General features: G+C 41.1%; 1 non-coding gene across 1 annotated transcript; it reads right to left on the reverse strand.

Annotated features, from left to right (window-relative positions):
• Positions 1 to 7,177: 7,177 nt before the first annotated feature.
• Positions 7,178 to 7,284, reverse strand: LOC131013805 (small nucleolar RNA R71). The gene has a single exon (XR_009097884.1). It is a non-coding gene; the product is annotated as a small nucleolar RNA R71 (small nucleolar RNA).
• Between the last annotated feature and the right edge of the window lie 383 nt (positions 7,285 to 7,667).

The raw sequence follows: 7,667 nt of genomic DNA on the forward strand, positions 1-7,667 counted from the left end.
TAGAGCTTAAATGTGTTTATAAAATATTTTTTTAGAATAATTAGCAAATATTATTTGTAATTGGGATATAATATTATTATTCCTCATTTATGGAAAACAACATCTTTTTACTTGACGAGGATAAAAATATGCATTTCTAGAAGAAATGTATATTTGAATCACAGTATTAGATAGGCTGTCGAAACAAGGTAGAACTTGTTAATGTCGCGAGAAGTTTTTTTAGAATTCACAATTAGGAATAATATTGTTGGTTGTGAATTCGATTTTGAAAGCTATAATTCACAAATATGAATAGTCTTGGTTGTGAATTCGAGTTTTAAAGTTAGAATTCACAACTAAAAATAGTTTTGTTTGTGAATTGTAGGATTTTAACATATATTCACGACTAAACTATATTTGAATTGTGAGTTCATTGAACTAGATGTAAATTCATCGAATTAATCATGAATTCAAAAATACTAACAATAAAAAAGCAAAAAATTCGCATAGTAAACCTTACCGTTGTAGTAATCTTTCGTCGGTGATGTCGGTGCCTCTCTTAGGTGACGCTGCAACGGCCTTGATTGGTATCACAGATATATACCAAGATCTTCGCCGCCGTCATCTCTCGTACAATGCACGTCGTCGTCTGTCTCTTCTCGCCGACAATGGCGCCTCCTTTCTTGGATGCTGCCACCACGAAGAGGTGAAGCTTGATTTGCTTACATTCACAGTAAACTAAGGAAGAAAAAAAATGTTGTATTGAGCAAAAAATTCTAATGGTAGGAGAGAAGGGTAAAATTGTATTCTTACATAAAAATTACTCCAGTATCTCTTAAATTTTTTATCTTAATGAATAATTTTTTTTATGAAAATGAATAGTTTCATGTATTAACTCCTTCACTATTGCCCATTAGTTTAGTATCTAAGTGGCTACTAGTCACAATTATACTCAAATTAACGCCAAAAACATGTATAAGTACTTCCTCCGTCCCATTTATCTTGAGACACTTTTCTTTTTTAGCGTCCCACTTATCTTGACACAGTTTCTTATTTGGCAAAAGTTTTACCCTTTATTCATTTTCTTTATTTTTTCAGCTATACACAAAACATTGCTTTCTTAATTCTCGTGCCCAAAAACAAGATCTCAAAATAGCTGAGAGGGAGTAATTTATAGCGACATTGTTATTCCTGAAATGTATATACATATACATATATTTACTAATTTATAATGACGTATTGTTATTCCTGAAATGTATTTGTGTATATTGAGGAAAATGTTAATACACTCAACAAATGAAAAAAAAAATGTTCAATTTTGAGTTGGTCAGCAATCAAGTATAGATGAATGCTTCCCTCAACAAAAAATAAGTATAGATGAATGCATATATATATATATATATATATATATATATATAGGCGTGTGGGTTGGGTTTAGTAACAAATTCGTGAACGACAATTGGAGACTTACCTGTCTCTTGGTTTCTTGAACCATACAAATAAAGCTCAACTTTCTATTGAAACTATAACAACTCAAAACATAACATTTCAAATTCGATTATAATTCAAATAATACATTACCTAAAATAATATATTCAGCACGATTCAACCCCTTCCCAACCTACTTCATCAAAACTACACCGTCTTTTCGCTTTAGTGTCTAAGGACAGGGGAGCTTATGTGCTTCATTTCAAAAAACATATTGTACTCTCTTCGTCTCATGAAAAATGACATAAAACTTTTGGATATATATTTCCAGGGAATTAAGGAGAATGCATAAATTGGTTGAAAATAGTAGGGCTATACGTGATAAGATAATTCAATATAGATTACTTTGAGTGAGCCAAAACTCCAAGAAAAGAGAGAGAGAGAAGGAATTAAGCAGCAGACTTGTTCATTCATTAATTCCAACGTACATCTGCATTCAGCTATTTAATGACTACTTGCCCAAAATGGCACTACACAAACATGCAGAAAACACAACGGAAAGATGCTCCTAACAGAAAGGTGGTCCCCAAGGCCACGTGCTCCTTCGTCTGCTACATAACAAAGTCTTGAAAGCGCCCAAGGACCTTCTTGTTGCGAACAGGCCGTCGATCAGTAATTGGGCCTTCTCCCGATTGGGCTGCTCCTTCGTTTGAGATGTTGGGCTCCCCCGGTACAGATCCAGTAGTTGTATCATTCTCCCCACCTTCAAAAATAACCTTGTCCTCAAGGTTAAAGTTTGGGAATGAACGTTGCACCCTCTCATTTGATTCCCAAGTTGAGCATTCTGGTGGTTCTCCAGCCCATTGAACCAACACCTGTTGCTGTGGTCCGGCGGAAGTAATAACTTCTCTTTCGCCGCAGATGGCGAGTGGAATCGGCATTGGTGCTGAGTCGAGTGTTATCTCGGGCAGAGTACACAGCGGGGTAGAGCTACTTTCCTTGAACTGCTTCAACTTAGAGACGTGGAAGACGGGATGAATGCGGCTCTCCGGTGGAAGGGCCAAGCGATACGCAACACGACCAAGTCGCTCAGTAACACGAAAGGGCCTATAGTAGCGTTGAGCAATCTTTGGGGGTTGGCGGCCTCGAACCGAAGTTTGGCGATAAGGTTGCAACCGAACCAATACCATATCGCCTATCTGAAACTCAACATCACGTCGGTGACGGTCCGCTTGTTGCTTCATGCGGAACTGAGACTGTCGGAGGATCTCCTTCAACTGATTGAGTAAGATATCCCTCTGCTGCAAAAGATCATCCAAAGCTTGAATGGAGGTCGCGCCCGGGGAGTAAGGAGGAATCATCTGCGGTTTACGACCATAAAGAGCTTCAAAAGGTGACATGCGGATACTGCTGCAATAGGAGGTATTATGCGAGTATTATACCCATCCTAAGTAAGATGCCCATGACGTCAGTCGCGCGAGGGTGAAAGCTCTCAGATACTGTTCAAGGGTCCGATTGACCACCTCGGTCTAACCGTCCGTTTGGGGATGGTAGGCAGTACTATGCCGGAGCGTGGTGCCACTAAGCTTAAAGAGATGCTGCCAGAAGTTGCTGATGAAGACCGGATCGCGATCAGAGATAATGATAGTCGGAAATCCATGCAAACGCACCACCATGTCTGCAAATAAGGATGTTGTATTCGTTGCTGTGAAATTCGACGGAAGGCACCCAAAATGAGCACTTTTGGTTAACCGATCTATTACAACTAAAATTACAGTATACCCGCAACTCAAGGGCAATCCGGTAATGAAGTCCATTGTGATGGTGTCCCAAACACGACCCGGCACTGGTAAGGGCTGTAGAAGACCAGCGGGCGGCTACGTTGAATATTTGATCTGTTGGCACACTAAACAAGTAGCCACAAACTCCTTAACTGACTTATGCATATTCGACCAATAAAATGTGGTCGCGAGGCGAATGAGAGTACGCTTAACTCCGCCATGACCTGCCATAGGGGTGGCGTGAGCTTCATGCAATAATCGGGGCTTGAGGGAGGAGGATTCGCTGATGTAATAGCGCTGCCGGAAGGTGAGGATTCCATCAACCACATCATAATCCGAACTCAACTGATGCTCAGCAAATTTCTGGTGGAGTTCTTTGAGGTCAGGGCACCTAGTGTTCTCTTGTCGGAGCTGACTCAAGAGCTCTGTCGTTGGGATGCTTACAGCAATATAAACTTGCACTAGAACACTCTCAAGCTCTGCTCCCTCAATCTGCTTGTCATGGCGCCGCGAGAGAGCATCCACGGCCAAGTTCGAGGACCCCGAACGATAGTCAATGCGGAAATGGAAGCCAAGTAACTTTCGGACATATTTCTGTTGCTCTGGTGTCTGAATTGTCTGTTGAAGGAGTTCACGAATACTCTTTTGGTCTGTTCGTATGATGAAAAACCTTCCCAACAAATATTGCCGCCATTTGTGTACCGATTCCACAATGGCATGTAGTTCTTTAGTGTAAGTAGACGCCGCTTGCATTCGCGCGCTAAGCTTGCGACTAAAATAGGCGATAGGCTGCTCTTGCTGCATCAAGACAGCGCCAATTCCCACATCGGAGGCATCCGACTCCACCACAAACTCAATGTTGAAGTCCGGCAACCGCAATACCGGAGTGGTTGTCAAGGCCAATTTAAGTTTTTCAAAAGCAACCTCTGCTTCAGAATTCCAGCAAAATGAATCAATTTTTAGCAAGTCAGTAAGTGGTGCGGCGATACCTGCATAGTGCCGGACAAACCTCCGGTAGTAGCCCGTAAGTCCCAAGAACCCACGGAGTTGCTTCACCGTGCGCGGAGTAGGCCATGGCTTCATGGCATCGATCTTCTCTGGGTCAGCAAGGACGCTACCTTCCGACACGATGTGGCCCAAATATTCCACTGACGGCTGCCCGAAAACGCATTTTGACGCTTTGAGCACGAACTCCTGGTGGCTCATACAAGTAAAGACACGGTGGAGATGGTCGAAGTGTGCCTCCACGGTGGGACTGTAGACGAGGATATCGTCGAAGAAAACCACCACAAAATTGTGAAGAAACGGCACGAACAACTAATTCATGGTGGCTTGAAATGTAGACGGGGCATTGCAAAGCCCGAAGGGCATCACCAAGAACTCAAAATGGCCGTCAGATGTTTGAAATGCCGTCTTTGCGATGTCCTTATGATGGACACGGATTTGATGGTATCCAGCATGTAGATCGAGTTTAGTAAACACTCTCACCTTGCCGAGGTCATCGAGGAGCTCATCAATGGTGGGGATAGGGAAATTATCCCTTACCGTGACAGCATTGAGTGCTCTGTAATCCACGCAGAAGCGGAACGTCCCGTCTTTCTTCCGAACCAGCAACACCGAAGATGAAAACGGGGATTGGCTGGGACGAATGATGCCTTGAGCTAACATCTCAGAAACTAACTTCTCCATTTCTTGTTTCTGAAATTGGGGGTACCGATACGGACGAACATTGACTGGGTCCGTGTTTTCTTAAGGTGAATTCGGTGATCTATGGTCCGGTGGGGAGGAAGACCAGTGGGCGGCGAGAATAGATGGTGGAATTGGTGTAGGAGCTGGTGGTACGGGAGGTGGCAGCGGCGGGGGTGGGGTAAGTTCTGCAAAGCGGGATTCAACAGTAGACATGAATTTAGTGAGGGTGTTAGTTGTGGCGGCTATCTGATTTTCCAGGTGGGTGATAACACTCATGTTTCCATGGTTTTTAATGTTCTTATGATGTTAATTTTATAGGAAATTGAGTGTTTGATGTTTGTTTTGTGCTTAAATTGCTTTATATTGTGAAATATGTTACTTGCTCGTACTTTGATGAATTTTACAGAAATATGAAGTTCGAATTTGGACTGTTGATCTTAATTAAAGTTGTATTTCATCTCGATACGAGTTCGTAGGCGTAAACGGTTCGCAAATCCGAGTTCGGACGAGGAAGATATGGCCGAAACAAGAAAGTCGCGCGCAGCAATGAATAGTGCCCGACGGGAATTTCCGAATTTTCGGGATTTTGCGGAATTTTCGGATTTTATCAGTATTTTCGAGTCCTACACTGTATTTATCCCCTGTGCCTATATATAGGTCTTCTTTTGACCTATCTAGGTTTCCTTTTTAGTTCCCAACTTTTATTTTTAAAATTCATAGCTTTAGAATTTATTTCTTTCCAGTATTTACTGCTTGGATTGAATTTCCACAAGATTGAAGATTCAAGCTGCTACAATCGTTCTACTTTCGGTTTTATATAATTTAGTTTTTACAATTGCTTTCTTATTTATTATGTTTATGTTTTCTTTTGCGATGTCTGGCTAGTTTCGTTTAGCTGATTCTAGGGTTTGTAAATAGTTGATTGAATTTATGTGATTTATTTGTTAATACCTTTGTGTCTTCCAGTTTATGATTCATAATTCCTGGTGCTTAATTTCTTGTGAATTATCTGATCAATAGTTTGCATGTTTAGCTATTCGGTTTGAGACCTAGCGGAGATAACTGTTTAGCGGATTCAGGAATGTATGATATGATTTTAACCTTGAGACCTAGCGGAGATAGGTGGATCATAGAGAGCTATTCTTAGGAGCTATTGGGAGTTAGTAGATTTTCTTGAGACCTAACGGAGATAGATAATTTACTAATCTACGATCGTTGCTGCTCTAGCGAGAGTGATTGATTAATTAAGTGATCTCTCATCATAACTGGATTAAATTGGTACATAGGATTAATAGATTAATTGCATAGATTTAGTTAATGAATTTACTGCCCTAAGATCAGTTGTCTTTTATTAATTGAGTTTTCTATCCTATTTTATTTGGTTTGTTTTGATTTAAGTTATCTACTCCATTCTTATTTGTGATTGCCTGAATAATACTAGGGTTTAGTTAGGATTACTTAAGGTGATTCGTCATAATAGTCCATGTGGATACGATACTCTGCTTGCTGTTTATGTGCTACAATTATACTGTTTAGTTGCAGTTTTTGTTTCTATAATAATAGTGATCAACTTTTTTGGCGCCGTTGCCGGGGACTATTTAGAATTTACTTTAATATTTCTGATTAGACTTAAGCATTATTTCAGGCGTTGTAAGTTTAATTTTATTTTTAGTTTTTAAATTTTTGTTTCTGATTTTTGTTTGTTGTCTCAAGAGTGTATGATCACGAGATCCAAAGGAAAAGAACATCTTCTACCTTTGAACTTGGAATTCGAAAAGCAGCACAAAAGAGACAACCGCGAAAAGAAGAAGCAAGCAATAGCAGAGCAACAGAATAACACGGATCTTGAAACTCTAGTGCGAGCAGTGACAAACCTTCAGAGGCAGCTAGATGAAGAGAGAGAGGAGAGCAGGCGCAACCGGGCTCCTCCACCAGAACCACCACTGAATCACATGTATCAGCCTCGGGTTGATCAATTTCAAGGAGGCAGATGGGGACCAACTGTGCAAGCTACCACGTTCGAGCTGAAGCCGGGATTGATAAACATGGTGCAAGCTGAACAGTTTAGTGGAACAGCTTCTGAAAACCCGCATGCTCACATCACTCAGTTTCTAGATATCTGCGACACTATTAAGCAGAATGGAGTGCCACCAGATGCCATCAGAATGAAGATGTTTGGATTCTCTCTCAGGGACAGAGCGAAGGAGTGGTTCAAGAGTTTGGACAGAGGTGCTATTACTGGATGGGAGGAGTTGTGTAGAGCTTTCCTGGCAAAATACTTTCCTGCTTCTAAAGCTCAGAAAATCATTGCGGAGATTTCTCACTTTTCCCAGCTAGGAGATGAGACCATTCATGATGCCTGGGAAAGATTTCGTGAGCTGCTCAGGAACTGTCCACAACATGGTTTCACGGAGGATCAGCAAATCATTCACTTTTATAATGGTTTGACTGGTCTAACAAAAAGTATGGTGGATGCTACTGCAGGTGGATGTCTTCTCCATAGAAATACAAGAGAGGCTTATCGTGTGATAGAAGAGATGGCCTCCAATAGTTATCAATGGCCGAATGACAGAAATTCTACGAGAAGAATTGCAGCTGTGAATGAGGAGAGAGATGATTTTAAGGAGAAATATGAAGCTCTTCAAAAGCAGTATGAGTTGGAGAGAAAAGCATTGCTAGCTAAAATTCCTCAGCAGCCGAGTTTATCTGATGTGTCACAGTTTGAAGATGCTAATTATGTCCAGCAGCAGTACCAATTCAATAGACCAAACTATCAGGGACATCAGGGCG

The sequence above is a fragment of the Salvia miltiorrhiza genome, chromosome 2 (genome assembly GCF_028751815.1).
Source record: "Salvia miltiorrhiza cultivar Shanhuang (shh) chromosome 2, IMPLAD_Smil_shh, whole genome shotgun sequence".
NCBI lineage: Eukaryota > Viridiplantae > Streptophyta > Magnoliopsida > Lamiales > Lamiaceae > Salvia > Salvia miltiorrhiza.